General features: G+C 44.9%; 1 protein-coding gene across 1 annotated transcript in view; it reads right to left on the bottom strand.

Moving 5' to 3' along the window:
- Zzz3 (zinc finger ZZ-type containing 3) overlaps positions 1–14,943 on the bottom strand; it is a 63,576-nt gene extending 48,633 nt beyond the window's left edge. Inside the window, exon 1 of the mRNA XM_031375898.1 lies at positions 14,836–14,943. The gene's annotated coding sequence lies outside the window, so the exon portion shown is untranslated. The remainder of the gene's footprint in view (positions 1–14,835) is intronic.
- Positions 14,944–17,401: the final 2,458 nt, after the last annotated feature.

The raw sequence follows: 17,401 nt of genomic DNA, 5'->3' as shown, positions 1-17,401 counted from the left end.
AATTTTATAATTTCTCTATGTATATAAAGTACAGGTTTGTATAAAGAAAAGTACACAAAGCAATGTAAGGTGGCACATACCTATAACCCCGGTCCTCAGGAGTCTCGGGCAGAATAATAAGGAGTTCAAGACCAATCTAGGTTATATAATAAAATCTTAGAAGTTGTTTAGGGTAGTGGGAACAAGCTATAAAATAGGAAAAGGCATTTAAGAATGCCAATAAGGTTGAAATCTAGTGGGCAAAGGGTAACATACCCTAAAATAAGGCTTCAGTTAGTCAGGCCCCAAACTAGAAATGGCTCTGCAGGCTATGTGGAAATCTATTCTGTATTTGACATGTTTAACCTCTCAAATGTTATCTTGAAGGCTTATTTATTATATTCTACCGAATTTTAAAGAAAGAACACAATCTAATAAATACTTTTCAAAGATTATATTGGCTGCTATATGAATTGAAACTCATGCCTAACAGGAAAGTAACAATACATATAATACTAAAGAAATAGCAAGTTTAGGGGAAAAAAATGGCATGATTCAATATATTTTTGATTATGATTCAATCTATTGCTCATTTATATCCATTCAACAAATATTAACTGGAACCACTGTATTCTCAGCAGTGTCTTGGGCTTTGCAAATGTAAAAAGGCAAAAAATCTCATGCTTTCACAACACTTACACATCATATAAAGAAACATGTTATATATTATCAGATACTTCTGGTAGATACTGTATATGTTATGTCATAAACTGAATAAAAATGTGTTCTCTCTACAAATAACAACAGTGCAGCAAGAAATGACTGAAGAAGAATGTACCACGGCAGTCCCTGAAATGTTCAACTCAATCTGCAATCATGCAGAGTTTGCTGGGCCACAGCAAGGACTGTGGACTTCCTCATGAGACAGAAGCACTGAGAAACTTCTGATCAAGAACAGTAACAGGGCTCAACTTTTGTTTGTTTGTTTGTTTGTTCTGAGACAGGCCAGAGGAGAAATAATGGCCAAGTTTTCAGTGGGAGAGAGGCAAGAAATTACACACTTCAATTTAGATTTCAAAGGCAATCCTAATAGAACTAAGGCACTGGGTATGTTAAGAGCAAACTGAAAAGACTGTGAACTAACTATCCTGCCTGGGAAGTGAGTATTCTTTTTTTTTTTTTAAATATGTAATATCTCTATTTTCTTTTAAAGATTTATTTATTTATTGTTATACGTAAGTACACTGTAGCTGTTTTCAGATGCACCAGAAGAGGGTGTCAGACCTCATTATGAATGGTTATGAGCCTCCATGTGGTTGCTGGGATTTGAACTCAGGACCTTCGGTAAAGCAGTCAGTGCTCTTACCCACTGAGCCATCTCACCAGCCCGAAGTTGAGTATTCTTTCAGGGCCTGCTCTTACAACTCTGCCGTAATTTCATTACTGAAGGTTCCCCTAGGACTAAATGACAGCTGTACATTTCCCTCCTGAACTTAGAGGTCCATATAGCAAAGTGTCTGCCAGTGTCAATACAAACTCCAAATTGTACTAAAGCTCCAAGTACCACCGGCCTTTCCAATTCTCATACCTACTTGGCCTACTCTCCTAAGTATGAGAATGTTTGACATTATGAAACACCCTCTATTTCAAACTAAGACCACAGGAAGTAACCATCTGAGAGAATGACTGACTTTCTGTACATGTGTGGATACTAACATGCCACAATGTCTGCGTCCACATGGGTCCTAGGGATTAAACTAAAATGGCAAACTTGAAAACACATGCCTTTTCTGGCTAACCCATCTCACCGGCCCAAAGTAACTTTTTTAACTCTTTTTTCCTGCCACCCAACCTACTCAACACCACACACATACTTGAGCTAACTTTATACTTGTTAGGTGATGTGCACTTCATTATGCCATCTGTCACAAAGTGAACTACTGTTGCAGTTGGAGACAGGCTGTCCTCATACTCTTCACTGACTCCTGGACAGTAGGTACAGGCATGTCCCACCATGCCAGCTTCTGAAGAAAACAATCAACTTAATTTCCTTTCTTTCAAAGGTCAGTTCTCCTGAGCTAAACCTTCAGGCTCTCAGTGACTTTGTCACCATCATTTCTGTATGTCTCAAGTGTCTTCAGGTCCCAGGGGGAGGCTTACATTTAAACACACTTAGACTGTTGGTGAGAGTGTGAAGAGCTTTTCACATCCTTTTAGTTTATTAAAAGGACTTGTGGCTGTCTCCACCAGCACTCATGGGAGCCTACTGTGGTACAGCAGCTTCACATCTCTTCTCCGCAATGTAAAGTCCGTGTATCTAGCAGCACTTTGAGCTCTTGGAAGCTGAGGCAAAGCCTGTTGTTCTAAGGGTCCTATGTAACCTCTCCAGCTCACCACTGCCAGTTCACCAGTCATCGTCTCCAACCTCAAGCAAACTATCCTGAGCTCTCCAGGCTTTTAATATTTTTCATTCCAATTTACCCTGGATGGGTTATTTCTGTAGTTTCCTCTATATAAAATACCTAAATCTAAGCAAATCTCATTTTACTATTTTCTATTTCATAATACCAAATACTAATGTTTCCTGCCAGTTGAGATGCCTCAGCAAAAAAAGGTGCTTGCCTGTATCCCACCTACTGGCAGGAGGAAAACTAGTTGTCCTGTGACTTCCACACAAACTGTCTCACCTACCACACTCTCACAAAAATTTTTAAATAATTCTTTATTACACATATGTATTCTAGATTTCATTTAATATACATCACAATTACTATGAGGATTCCTAGTTTACTGCTGAGTCACACTGAGTTAACTTGACAAGGTTCAAGATCAGAGAGCACACGAGATAACTTTTATGTTGTGGGGCTGGAGACTTCAGTGAGTTCACACCGGTAGCAGAGTCCTCTACCACTTAGCTACAGGCTTCCCTGCCCAGGTCACGCCCTATCTCTTTCCTTTACCATGCTGCGGCTGCTTTCTCTAGGCTCAGGCTATGGTGCCTCCTCCTCAGATTCCTTCTGGAAAGCTCTACGAAAGATGACACAGGCAGGGTCTCCCATCACTCCAATACCCCTGTACCAATCAACACATACATGAACTGCAGCAGCTTAACACGTTAGATGGGAATTGAGAGATGTCTGTCATCCTACCATTCCTGGAGCTGAAATAGGATCTGCTAAGAGTTTGAGGGTAGCCTAGTCCAATGTATAGTGTGAGAGAGATCCTGTCTCAAAATGAGTAAGGACTGGTGAGGTGGCTCAGTGAGTAAGGACTGGTAAGGTGGCTCAGTGAGTAAGGACTGGTGAGGTGGCTCAGTGAGTAAGGACTGGTGAGGTGGCTCAGTGGGTAAAGGTGCTTGCCATCAAACCCGATAACTTGAGTTTGATTCTTGGGACATAAATGGTGACGAACATGTACCATAGCTTATATGGTATATGCCCACTTGCACATGTGTGTGTGTGTGTGTGTGTGTGTGTGTGTGTGTGTGTGTGTGCGTGCACACAATTTAAATGGTTTTTTAAAAAGGGAAGACTTGCAACCTGCACTTCCTAAAAACATGACTCATCTCATGGATTGTGCACACTGCCCTCCATATCTTCTGAGCATTTTCATTTTAGTCATAAAAAAGTGTAATGTCTCAGTGCCAGTTGGTATAAAAGCAGAAATGTGAGCCCAGGAAAGCTTGTCACTGTAATAGGCAGGTGGATAGACAAGTCAGAGAATGGGCTTAGTGAAATTTAATTAAGCTGCTTAGAAGCCTTTAAATTCCTACCCAGTGTTATGTGCAGCAAGCTGGATAAGAGATTAACTTCTGGCTACTTACTGAGACCATGATAACCTCTACCTTCAAAATTTTTGGATTATGGTTGGGAAGACAATAAAAATGAGACAAAGTTATAACAATTAAATAGAAAATGGTATTGTCTCTTAAACCGACCTTAAATACAGAAAACTTCTACTAAATTTAAAAATTTTAAAGAAGCAAAAGAGAGTCATGTGTTTCATGTTTCAATAAGAAACATAAGAGCGTACAAACAAAAATCACTTCTGTGGGCTGGGGCGCAGCCCAGCACTAAGGAAGTTACCAGCATGTACCAAAGATAAGTTCAGTCCTCAGCAACTGTAAAGTTTTTCTAATCAAAACTTCTAGTGCTGAGAGGTAGCATAGTGGTTAGGAGCACAGACTGCTCTTTCAGAGGGCCTGTGTTCAAGTCCTGGCTTACCATTGTCTGCAACTGCAGTGCCAGAGGATCTGGCCTAATATTCTAAAACTTCTATATATGTACACAAAACAAAAAGCCAAAGTAGGCACTACTGTTCCCAAGATTCCTCCGTTCCCCACACCTCCCAGAACTCATAGTAGCACCATTTCCAGCACCTACCACAGCTGGTGGGAAGACTCAAAACATGTTTGTGCATTTGTTGTCATCCCATTCCCCCTTTCACACCCACTCATCAAGACTGCATTTTAAACGCAGATTTTAAAAATAAACACATGGCAAATAAAAGATTTAATCTGATTGCTGTCCCTTTTAGTGATGGAGAGGAAGGTGTCTCGAGTAAGGTAGCTAACTATTTTTCCATATTAAAAAAGAAGTTTCTAAAGTGGAGGAGTGGATGGGGGAAAAGAAAAGGAACAAAGACAACTTCTGAGTAGTTCCTCCATGGCTTTGAATACATTGTGAAGTTGGTTTTATCAACTTGGCCCTAGGATCACCTGGGAAGATTCCCAGGGAGGAATTCTTCTAACCAGTCTGGCCTATAGCATAACCAGTATTGCACAGATGACACAAGTTCCAGGATAGCCAGGGCTATAGAAAGGCCCTATCTCAGCAGATGACGTCTGTACTGTACAGTCCAGTGCCTGGAGAGCTCAGAGCTGTCATACCCCTGATGTTACAGTTACAGACAGTTGTGAATCGCCTGTCCTTCATCTGTTTGGGTAGTGAGGTGAGCTCTCATGATTTTGTAGGTCATTTTGTAACCCTGGCTTGCCTGGAACTATCTCCTTATGTAGATAAGGCTCGCCTCCAACTTAAGAGATATAGGAATTTGCTTAAACATACAGAGCTAATAGGGCTAGAGTCAGAAATTCAGGTTTCAAACCCATGTGCTTTATACTATACCACCCAAAACCATAACTATAAAAAGGGCTGACTACCCACAAACAGGTGTTCAATCATGGCCAATTCCAAATTCTTCAGTGATGAAAACCCATGCTATATCAGCAACTCTCTTAAACTTAAAAACAAACAACCCTCCCTTTGGGGCTGAAGCAATGTCTCTGCAGTATAAGAAAAGCACTAGCTGCTCTTCCAGAACACCCACACGGCAGCTCATGGCCATCCGTGAATTCAGATGCAGAGGATACTTCTTCTGGCTCTGTAAGCATTACACACAAGTGATGCACAGTCAGACCTGCAGGCAAAATACACACACACACAAAATATGAATAAAGGAAAAATAATTTTTTAAAAGCTTATTCTGTGCATGAGTGTTTGGCCTGATGCCTGCACAGGTCAGAAGAGGGCGATGCCAGGCCCCCTTGGAACTGTGGTTAGGGATGATTGTGATAAGGATGGCAGCTGGAAACTGAACCCAGGTGTTCAGCCCTGATACAGGAGCAACACCTGAATCATCTCCAGTCTCCATTCTTTTCAACTTCCAGATTACCAGCAAAACCAAAAATGTAGCTAATGCTGTGAGAATTTTTATTAATAGTATATGGTTGTTTATTTAGTTCACAAACTAAATCTTAAAATTATGCCAAACATTTTCTTCAAATACTTCAGTGTTAAGGAGTCCCTTGCACAGAAGCATGTAACAGAAAACTGGGAAACTATGGGGGCACAGAAAAAAAGGAGTCCATAATCCCAGATTCTGACTGGAGTCTCTCAATAACTAAGGACGTAAACATTTGCTACAGAGGCCTATCAACACATTTCCCATATATAGATATTTTATGTTGATACAGAAATGACCTTGAGTTCTGAACATACAGGACCTTGGGCAAGGCCTCACTCCTTTCCCTAGACAGGGCCAGAGACTCTCAAAAAGAACAGTTTACAATAGGGGCTGGAGAAAGAAGAATAGTAGTTAAGGTTAAGGATACTGACTGCTCTTCCAGAGGACCTGGGTTCAATTCCCAGCACCCATGTGGGATCTTATATCCTCTTTGGCTTCCAAGGACACCAGGTATTCATTCACATAAAATAAAACTAAGAAAAAAACCTACTAGCAGTAAAGATATCCTACTTTCCCATTACTCATGGGACTAGGCTTCTAGTTAAACAATTATAATCCTATCAGGTGCCTTCAAGGGTAAACCAGTGATAAGATAGCAACTTTCAATTCAACCAAAATCCTACAAAACCCAAGGACTCATCTAAGCAAAGCCCATACTGCAGTCTCCTTGCTTTCTTCTGGGTATCTCTTTTTGGCCTTGCTCTCACACTGAAGCCTGTGTTGAAATAAAATACCCTTAATCAAATTTACAACTGCTTCATGAGTTAGCCAGTCCTAAAATTCTTTTCAGAGTCAAAGCTATAGATCATGGTTCAGTGTGAACCATGATGTTCTAGGGGAGCGCCTCGGGTTGCTAAAGATAATAGTGGGGAATTATCTCTACCCCCAAACACTAACGGCACAGCCACAAAACCCCAGGAGTTAAAAATGTAAAAAAGTCAGGTATGGCCGGTGTCCATGGTATATGGATGACTGACAAAGAGCACCCTGACCTTGAGGTTAGACAAGGTGCCTAGAGATACTTTGTCTTAAAAAGCAAAACAACAAAACTCAAACCAAGCATGCATGGTGCAGTGGTACATACCATGATCCAACATTTGGTCATTTGGGGCAGAAAGATTTTCTGTTCAGAGCCATCTGGGATTAGCTAATGAAATCTTGCCTCAAAACCAAAGTAAGCTGGGCGGTGGTGGCGTACTCCTTTAATCCCAGCACTTGGGAGGCAGAGGCAGGCAGATTTCTGAGTTCGAGGCCAGCCTGGGCTACAGAGTGAGTTCCAGGACAGCTAGAGCTATACAGAGAAACCCTGTCTTAGAAAAACCAAAAAAACAAACAAACAAAAGCAAAAACAAAAAACAACCTTTTAAGTGATTTATGAAGCATAGCAAGCCATGAGAACCTGTGACTTATAGTTACAAATTAATCAAAACTTTTTTGGTCAAAGGCAGCTAACAGAAAAGTGTGCAAGTAGCTAAAGTCAAGCTGGAAAATGCTCCGACTAGTTCAATAACGCTAGCATTTATGGGCCAAATATCATTTGGAATATCATTTGGGAGGTAGAGGTGGAGGCAGAAGGACCAGGAGTTCAAAGTTATCCTCAGCTACATAATGAGTTTGAGGCTATCCTGGGCTACATGAGACACAGAGAAGACGGACAGATGGATGGATGGGGACAGACAGACAGACAGACAGACACACACACACACACACACACACACACACACACACACACACACAAAAAGGCCCCAGAAAAAGGCATTTATGACCCAGTATAGCTGAATACAAGAATATCTGCTCAAGGCCCGGGGCTTCATCACTAGCAACACACAAGCACATATACTTATCAAGATTGATAAATAACTAACAATCACTCTGTCTTCCATTAACCATAACATCATGTTCTCCTAAATGTTGCATTAAAACCAGACAGAGCTAGAGAGCTCAGACAGAGCTGGAGAGCTCAGCAGTCAAAGAATGTTTAAAATAAGTGCAAAACCACAGTAACAAAGCTTTCTCATAAAGTGGAAGAACATAAAGGAGGAATTCTTGCTAAGAAAGTTCCATCTGATCATGAGTAAGGGTCTCCCTTGAGTCTGCACACTACTAGGTACATCAACATTGTGAATGCAGAGCAGTTTAATTTAAATCAGGATTTTCCTTAGTGGAATCTCTCAGCAGACTTTATAATAACTGAAGATTCTACAAGCAACCCCCAAACTGGCACAACAATCACTAGTACCCAAGGAATTCCAAGAATGTAAAGCAAGCTACCAAATAATGAAGAGGCACTAACTAGTCAGGAATGCTGGACTCCAACCTTCAAAACAAAGTGAGGTATTGCTGTAAGGAGTTAATGACCAAACTAAAACTACACGGCTTACTTCAGCGACAATAAAACAAGTATATTCTACCAGTGCAAATGCAGCTCTTCTTTGACAGCCCTCATACTTCTTGAAAACTGTGACATTTGTGAGAAAAACATCTGAGTTAGTGTTGAAACCTTATACTTTCTCAGGCCACAAAATGAAGTAAAGCTAAAACAGATGAATCTCACAATGTTGAGTAAAAAAAGGCAAACACAATAAAGCCCATGCTACAAGATTCTATGCTAAGAAGCAAACAAGATGGCACGTGTCCTGGGGCTTCCCTGGGGTAAGGGAGGGAGGGTTACTAGCTAGGAGGAGGATGGGCTTCCCTGGGGTAAGGGAGGGAGGGTTACTAGCTAGGAGGATGGGTTTCCCGGCGATATCTACCACTGAGCTCACCCTATGCAAATCCACTCAGCTGTGCAAATCTGAAGACTTTCTATGCTTATCACACTTTAACAGTATTTACACATTTATAAAAAATCATGGCAGGGAAAAAAACAAAACTTCTCCCCAAGCAAAGAAACATTACTGTAAAAACAACACAAGTTTATATTTGGTGGGAACAGTTCAAGTAAGAACTCTTAAGTGTATTAGTGTAGGGGGTGGGGGTGGGGTGAGACTATGTGGCAGAGCACTGACCTAGCATGTGGAGGCCCAGTGGGGGGGAAGATGAAAGGTCTGGAGTAAAGGTTAGAGTCAGTACAGAAAAGTATTACAGTTCTAAGTGTGGAAGCACAGGGAGAGGACGCAGGAGGTTCAAGAATTTAAGACCAACCTTACAGAGTACATAGCAAGTTCAAGGCCAGCCTACAGTACATGAGACACTGTCTGGAAAGAGTGAGGGACAGTGTGCGTGTATGTGTTGGAGATGGGTTGAATATAAAAATAACATGACTGCTCCTAGGTATGGTGGAGAAGAAAATTTTATAATACATAAAAGGGAGAGCATAGTCAGGCAGAGACATCTGTGAGGGTCCAGAGTGAACACAACCCTGTGGTCAGTGAGGAGTTGGGGGAGGGCAGAAGTCAGGAGGAGACCAGGAGACCAAGAGGGTAAAAGGTATACAAAAAGATGGGTAACCAAAATGACTAGATTCTATCAGGAAGGGCAGCTGGGGGCAGGATGAAGAAGTGTAGGGTATGGGGAAGTTATGACAGAAGGCTGCTGGATGACGGACAAGGTCCCCTTTAATGTATTAAATAGGCACCTCAGCTTGCCATTTGTCCTGGGTTTGTGAGACCTAACAGGGAGGTAATCACAAAGTTCTTAAAGAGATATTAATAAAGTAATATCACAAAACACAGATCTTTTCTAAGAAAATAATCTTGACAATACAGCCGTATGAATAAACCCAAAGCATTATTTTACTTCATTTATGAAATACATAAACTTGCTTCCTAACTACTAAGTTAGAAGAAAAGCAAAATTAGGCTATGGAATTTAGCTGAATGGTATGTACAGCACTAGGGTGTACAAGGTACAAAGGTTGATCCTAAGTACAGAAAGAAAAGGAAGGGGAGGAGGGAAAAAAGAAAGAGTAGTGTAACTGGGTCTAGTTACTGAACTTCTAAATCAACTACAAGACAACTAGTGGGACCATCAAGTCTGACAATCTGAATTCAATCTGAAACCTACCTGGTAGGATAACCAACTGCCTTCAAGCTGTCCTCTAACTTCTACATACAAGACCTCTCTCTCATGAAGTGATGTGTAAGACTACTTGGGTTACCAATGATTTTGAAGACCCAGAATCTCTCTTTACTATGTTACAAATGTTTAAAGACACTAAGCTTAAAAAAAAAAAAGAAAGAAAGAAAAGAAAAGGCACAAGGCACAAGGTTATAGAGAAACCTTATCTCAAAAATCCAAAATAAAATCAGGTATAGTGGGACACACCAATAGACCCATCTCTTGGGCAGTGGAGGAAAAGGAGCTCTAGGCCAGCCTTCTGTGGAAGCTCTGCCTCAAAACACAGAAGGTGGGAAGACATAAAAACTGGAATTATATATAGTCCAGAAGTAATGCTTCCCTAGTTCGCCTGAGGTCGCCTGAGGTCCTAGATTCAGTTCCCAGTGCGGCACAAAGGGGGAGGAGTGGGCTAAATAACTAGCTTGACCTGTCATGCAACAATGCGGTCCTCAGGGAAAGGTACAGAACTCACTTACCTGACAAGATAGAAACTATTATACAATACCACAGGAAGAAGATAGAAAGGTTAAGAAGTGCAGTGTCAAACAAAAATGCCAAGTCCAGACAGCCAGTTTTAAAACCCACACACACCTTTCAGACTTTGCAAAGTAGACTAATATACATACACTTTTTTCTAGTATGACAGTGGTTACCGAAATGAGCCAATTCAAGACAGATTAGATTATATTAATGGCAGGTTTATTGGGAAGCTGCTCTCGGGCAGCTGGCCCCAAGGACTGAAGTCAGGGAAATTGCCATAGGGAAAATGGGTTGCAGAGAAAAGGGTGTGGCCACAGAGAGAAGAGGGATAGCAAGAAGCTGATTTTATAAAAGAGCCTGGAGGAAGGGCAGCCCAGCCCCTGGGCTGCAAGGTTCAGGGTTGAGGGCAGGGTATGGCAGGGAGGGAGACTAAGGTCAGCTCTGGTGTGTAAACACGCACCTCAGACCCTTGTCTAGGGTCTGAAACCAAACACTTACCAGAGTTCTAATTACAGCAAAGTATACAAAAATGTATCACAATTATACTAAATGCTGCCAAAAACACCTCATAACAATTGTTACTTATAGCTTAAACTGAACTTTTACTTGAAATTAGTTTTCTTTTTAAAGCACCTGCAACACATTTTCATTGATATTTCTGGTCGTGTACTTTACTATAAACTGTATGAACGATTCCATGTAAAACACTTTTTTCCTCTTCCCTGAATTTTTCTCAACCTCAAAGTAAATTACTTGTAAAAGATTGGTAATCTACAAAACTCACCACCAAAACCAGCTTGTATAACAGAAGTTCTTTTGTTGTTTTTGAGGACTGGTTTCTCTGTGTAGCTGCCCTTGAACTCACTCTATAGACCAGGCTGGCCTCATATGCATATTCACCTCTCTGACTCCCAAGTACTGGGTTTAAAGTCCTGTACCACTGGGCCCATAGGAGATTTCTTATTCTCTAACCCACGCAATAGACCAATCATTATTATGCTAAACTTAGGTGGATAACTTTTCAAAAACAATTGCAAAAGTGGGACTTTCAAATACATTGCTGACTTTTTTCCCTCTAGGTATGTGATACTGGGTTTCACTCATCATCCAGGATGGCTTTGAACTCACTATGTAGTCATTCAAGCTGGTCTAAAACTCAAGAGATCCTCCTTCCTCACCCTCTTGAACGCTGGGTTTAAAAGCATAAACCACCACATCATATCCAGCTCAATAGTTTATGAAGTAATCTACAAAGTTTCATTCACCTGCTGACCTGTATTACAAGTGATATCTAGTGCAATTTGAAGGTAACCTATACAATTGTCTAAGAGACGTTTAAGAGCTGGGTATAGTGGTTCACTCTGTATTCTTTTAAAGTTAGAGGTGGAATTATTGCCAGGAGTTCAAAGCCAGCAGTCTGCACACAGATACCAAGCTAGCCAGGGCTCTACAGTAAGAACCTGTCCCAAAATAACCCCCAGCCCCCAAAAGAACTTGTCTCTAGTACTCTTTCCTAAGGGGTCAACTCAAGGTCAATGGGCTGTCTACTCTGACCTATCCACATCCCTAACTTTAACAGGGACAGCTCCACCTCACTGTCAACCTAGATTTCTTTCACCTTCTCTATGTTGTAACTCTCAACAAGCCTGTTTCTCAATATCCCTACCTGCACTAATTAAAAAAACAAACAAACAAAAAGACCACTTGAGTCATGTACAATTACTTTTTTACTTCAACCTGTCTATTAAATATGGAAGTAGTGAATGCCTGCTGTCTCTGAATTCCAGAGGCTCATTAAGTTCCGGTATAGCATGAGCTACATTACCTAGTTTAAAAATTTTTAAAACAGAACTCTATCGCTGTATGTTTTTCCAGAGGAGTAATGACCAAAATGATAGATATTTAGTGCTTCTAATTTAAGCAGACATTGGTTAAGTGCGAGGTCTGTCACTCTAGTGACTTGATTAAACTGCTGTTCCTCTGAGGGGCTAGAAGACATACGTCAGCACGTATGCTCTTCCAGAGGAGCCTTTGGTTCCACTGTTGACAATCTTTCTCTGACCCTCAAGGCCTCCGTGACCACAGCACTGGGGCATATACAAAATAAACATCTTTTTAAAAACTTAGGACAAGGCTGGGCAATGGTGGCACATGCCTTTAATCCCAGCACTTGGGAGGCAGAGGCAGGTGGATTTCTGAGTTCAAGGCCAGCCTGGTCTACAGAGTGAGTTTCAGGACAGCCAGGGCTATACAGAGAAACCCTGTCTCGAAAAAAAAAAAAACAAAAAAACAAAACAACAACAAAAAAAAAATTGTAAACTCGTCGGGTGGTGGTGGTGCATGCGTATAATCCCAGCACTTGGGAAGCAGAGGCAAGTGGATTTCTGAGTTCAAGGCCAGCCTGGTCTACAGAGTGAGTTCTAGGACAGCCAGGGCTACACAGAGAAACCCTGTCTGGAAAAAAACAACAACAACAAAAAAACTCAAGTGGTAAGTTTCCTTAAATCTTTGTTTTAAAAGAACTTTCTGTGTGCAAAGCTACCAGTGCCCTAGAGCATTTCCATTGCAAACCAAAGAAACCATAAAAGCTCTATTACTGGAGATATTAGATACTTTCAGTATAGACCACCAAGTTATCTACACTTGAGTTCTGACAACAGATCTCACACTACATGATTTTTATCTAGTGGATAATCCGCTGCTTGCAAATGCTGTGAAAGTTTACTACAGCATCAGCCCTCCAACTTAGCCCTGACAACTTAGGACAAAGCATGGCCCACAAAATAATCAGGTTCAGGGTAGAAAACCGGGAAGTCTGTAAAACAGAATACAGAGCATTTTACTCTACCTTTCTGTATGTAGTTTAGAAGAGACAGACAGCTTAGTGGTTAAGAGTGCTTGCTGCTCTGTCTTGAGGTCCAAAGTTCAGATCCCCACACTCTGAGCAGCTAACAAACTCCTGTGATACCAGACCCTCGGGATCAGACACCCTCTTCTGGCCTCCACAGACAGCCGTGCACATACAGTAACCAAGATACACAGGCACACAAATAATTGATAAGAAAAATTAAAACGGTATGTGCTGGCTGTGATGGCAAATGCCATTACTCTGGGACCACCCAGTCATCTCTAGAGTATCCTGGGAAACAGTGTGCCCATCTCAGAGAGAGCGAGGGGGTGGGGCGGAGAGGATAACTATGAATGAATTGTCCAGTCTCCCGATGTGGCTCCCATAATTCTGAATTCAAAGAAATGAAAACGAATATGGTAAACTGACTTATGAGTGGCTATTATAAGTAGAAAAAAGCGATTCACTTACGAAGACACTTATGACCTCAGACTTAAGAAGTGGCAGGATTTCAGTCAAAACAACCCACTACTATTTCCTGCAGAGCAAAACCCGGCACCCCAGAATACCAAAACGGTCACGTCGGGAACACCTAAGAGCCCCGTCCCTACCGCTGCGAGTCAGAAAGCAGGTACAACGACAAGGATTTTATTCTGACCTCGGGCACTGTCAGGGACGAGGGGACTCCCATCCCAGACACTGCCCAAAGCCACTGTCAACAGCCCGGGAGCGAGGAACTTCCCGGTACACGAGTGGGCGGTTAAAGGACACCCGGACGCCACGGATGCTACGCGTCCTGCTGGGAGACTGGGGAGAGAGATACTGCAGCCACGGGCGGCAGACGAGTGACGATGTCTGCAGGGAGGGTAACCGGGGTAGAAACCGCCTGCGAGCGACCTCGGCCGAGGCGGCGGGAGGGCTGGTGGGCCGGCCGGCCGGGAGCGCTCCGCAGGTGGCGGGCGCCCGGGGCGGGAGGAGCGCGGCGGCTGGGCAGGACCGCCGGTCTGCACGGCCGCGGGCGACGGGGGGGTGGGGAGAGGCGCGCGCACAAGGGCTCCGGCCGCCCGGCCACCCGGGCGCGCGCCCCGGCCCCTCCCTGACAACTTGCCTGCTGGAAAAGAGTTACTGGTCCCCAGGCCCCCGGAACCCCGGGCTCCGCCATCCGGCGCAACCGCTCTGCCAGCGAGGTCCCGCGAGAGTCGGGAGATCTCGCGATAACGACCCAGGTTGGCGTCTCGCGGGCGCGCTCGGCAGCCAACATGGCGGCGGCGGCGAGGGGAGGAAAAAAAAAAAGAGAATCGCTACTTCGGAACTTTGAAAAGTGCGCTTCGTGTTCGCACTGGGGATAGGGGGGCAGAGCGCCGGCAAGCCGGAGGAGAGGCGAGCCTTCCCGGCCCTGCTCGCCTCCTCTGGGTCCTGAGAGGGAGAAGAAGGGCAGGGAGCCGAACTGAGCCCTCCGCCACCCGCCGGTCGCCGCGGAGAAGCCAGCGCGACCCGGCCGCGGGTCACGTGCCCGTCACGTGGGCCGCCGAGCGCGCGCGCGCCCGGCGTCCCCGTAGGCCTCCCCGCCCCCTCGGCCGCGAGCGAGCGAGCGCGCGCGCCCGGCCCACGTGGGGGCGCCGCCGCCGCCGCCTCGGCCACCCCCTCCCCGCGCACGGTCCGAGGGGCTGCGGGCCCGCGCGCCTCCGCGTCGGCCCCCGCCACGCGCCCGGGACCCCGCTTACCTCTCGCGGGGGGCCGGCCACCGCGGGCCACTCGGGGAGGCGCCGCCCGCGCCCGCGTGGCCGCCGTCGGCCGCCGCACTGGCTCCAGCTCCCTCCGCCGCAGGAAGCTCCACCGCGGCGCCGCGGCGCTTCCAGGTGGGTCCCCGCCTCCCGCTCCTCACTTCCCGCAGCCGCGGCGGCTCCTTCCGGTCCCCTCCTTCCGCGGCTGGGAGACGCTGGGAGCAGGGCGCTCGCCGCGCCCGCCGCCTAGTGGTGGCCGCGGGGCGGTGCAGCGATCGCGCCCCTGCTGGCGCGCGGGGAGGGCTCGCCGGGCCGGCCCCCTGCGCGGTGCGACCGGCTCAGCCGGCCGCGACCTCGAGAGACCGGCCCCCCGGCGCTGCGAGGCCAGCTGGCCGCTCAGGACGCCGGCGCCCACCTCTGCAACCTTCGCTCACCCCGCTCCCTTGGGCAGAACACCTCTCCAGCTCCACCACGTCCAGCTCCTGCATTTCAGGTCTCCGCAGAAGTCCCATCGGAGTACACCTTCTCCACTGCTTTTATTTTCCGTACCTTTAACCAGCACTACCCACCAAGAACGTAGTCTCTTTAAAGGCAGGACGTCTTTTCTCTTGCCTTTTGCCCACAGTCGTGTCTAACGCCAAGTATGACTCAACGCGTAGTGAAAAATGGTTAGTGGAGATGGAATGTGTGTAGCTCAACGTGTGCTTACCCTGCATGAAGCTCTGTGTTGAATCCATACCACCTGCCCTCAAATGCACAGTATTGGGAGTGCAGCAACGTAAAGCCCGCCTTCAGCCATTGAGATAAGTACTTCCTCTGGTTGATAGCACCATAGGCCACCTGTCCTTAACTGTGGGAGTGCTTGCAACCCTCTGGCTGTGTTCCGAAAGCACCAAGTCCACTGGTAGACTCCATTAATATGTAGCCAGGCAATATGCTACCTGCATGGGCTAGCTCCTATTGGGATGGTCAGAATTTATTTGCTGCAGGGAGCATTGTCCATCCAGCCATCAGTTGCCAGCTCGCCGCGCGCGCACACGCGCGCGCGCACACACCCACACCCACACACACACCATTATTAGACTGTGTCATCGTTTTCAAAAGAACTGATCATTGTAATGATAAATGTCCTGTCATTTATCCCAACTTGCATCCTTCCTGAAGGAGCATCCCATCTGTATAACACATGGACTAGACAAAGTGCTCATAGAGATTTACTTACCTTTTTTTCCCTAATGATACCAAGAGGAGCATTCCCTTGTAAGTCACTACACTAATATGTAAACCCAACCCATGACCTTGCTAACATTTGTTGGCAAAACAGGCATTACAATTTGGAGCTTGTTTTCATTGAGACAAGAGCTTCTATAGTCCAGGCTGATCTACAATATTTTCCCCGCCCTCCCCACCTTCCCTCCGTGTGTGTGTGTGTGTGTGTGTGTGTGTGTGTGTGTGTGTGCGCGCGCGCACGCCACACACACACACACACACACACACACATCCTGGAACTCTTCATTTCCTACCTCTGCCTCACAGTGCTGGAATTATAGGCTACAAAGCACGTTTGAGGCCAGCCTGAGTTACATGAAGCCCTGAAGAGAAAGAGTTGAGAGAACACTCCACTGAACTACAAGCACTCCTATTCACAGGTTGAAGAACACTTGAATAAGTCTCTCAGAAGGAATGCTAGAGTTGAAGTGTGTGTCTCAGTGATAAAAAGCATTGTGGTTGTTAGTTTGATCCTTGTAACAAAATTCTCAAGAAAAACAAGGGGCAGATTTTGTTTTGCCCAAGTTTTAGCCCATGGTCAACTGACTCCATTGCTTTTTGACCTGTAACAAGGCAGAACATGATGGCAGAAAAAAGCTGCTGAGCTGCAGGGAGCAGCCAGGGACAAGATGTAGCCTTCCTTCCCAGGTCTGCCCTAGTGACATGTTCCCTCCCACGGGTCTCTGCTCTCAGCTTCTCTAACTATCCACGTTAGCCTGCAGGATGCTGCAGTCCCAACACCAGCTGTGATAGATTTTTATATCCAAACTAAAAGAAGATGGCATTCAGCATGTGTAACATCCTATGTCAGAACGGGTGGGGTGCTAAAATTAAAAAATCATGCTGGGCGGTGACGGCACACGCCTTCAATCCCAGCACTTGGGAGGCAGAGGCAGGCAGATTTCTGAGTTCGAGGCCAGCCTTGTCTACAGAGTGAGTTCCAGGACAGCCAGGGCTGGCTACACAGAGAAACCCTGTCTCAAAAAACCAAAAAAAAAAAAAAAAAAAAAAAAAAAAGAAAGAAAGAAAATCACCATTTTTTTTTTTAATCCACAGTGATAAGTTTCATTCATAGTTAGCTGCTGTTTTGAGACAGCCTGTTCCACAGCCCGAGCCTGCCTGGTACTGGGAGACAGATGCCAACCCTGCTGCCCGCTCTGAAATACTTCAATAAACTTTATTATAGCAAATAACTTCTTAGTTTCTGCTCTCAAATAAGATATAATAAAGGGCATTAATATTAACAGACTATGCCTCTTTTTTAAAAGTCTATCAAATAAATTCAACATTCAGTTTA

Source organism: Mastomys coucha, unplaced genomic scaffold (genome assembly GCF_008632895.1).
Source record: "Mastomys coucha isolate ucsf_1 unplaced genomic scaffold, UCSF_Mcou_1 pScaffold16, whole genome shotgun sequence".
NCBI classification, from domain to species: Eukaryota; Metazoa; Chordata; class Mammalia; order Rodentia; family Muridae; genus Mastomys; species Mastomys coucha.
The sequence above is the reverse complement of the archived record's forward strand: the minus strand, read 5'-3'. Positions and strand labels throughout refer to the sequence as shown.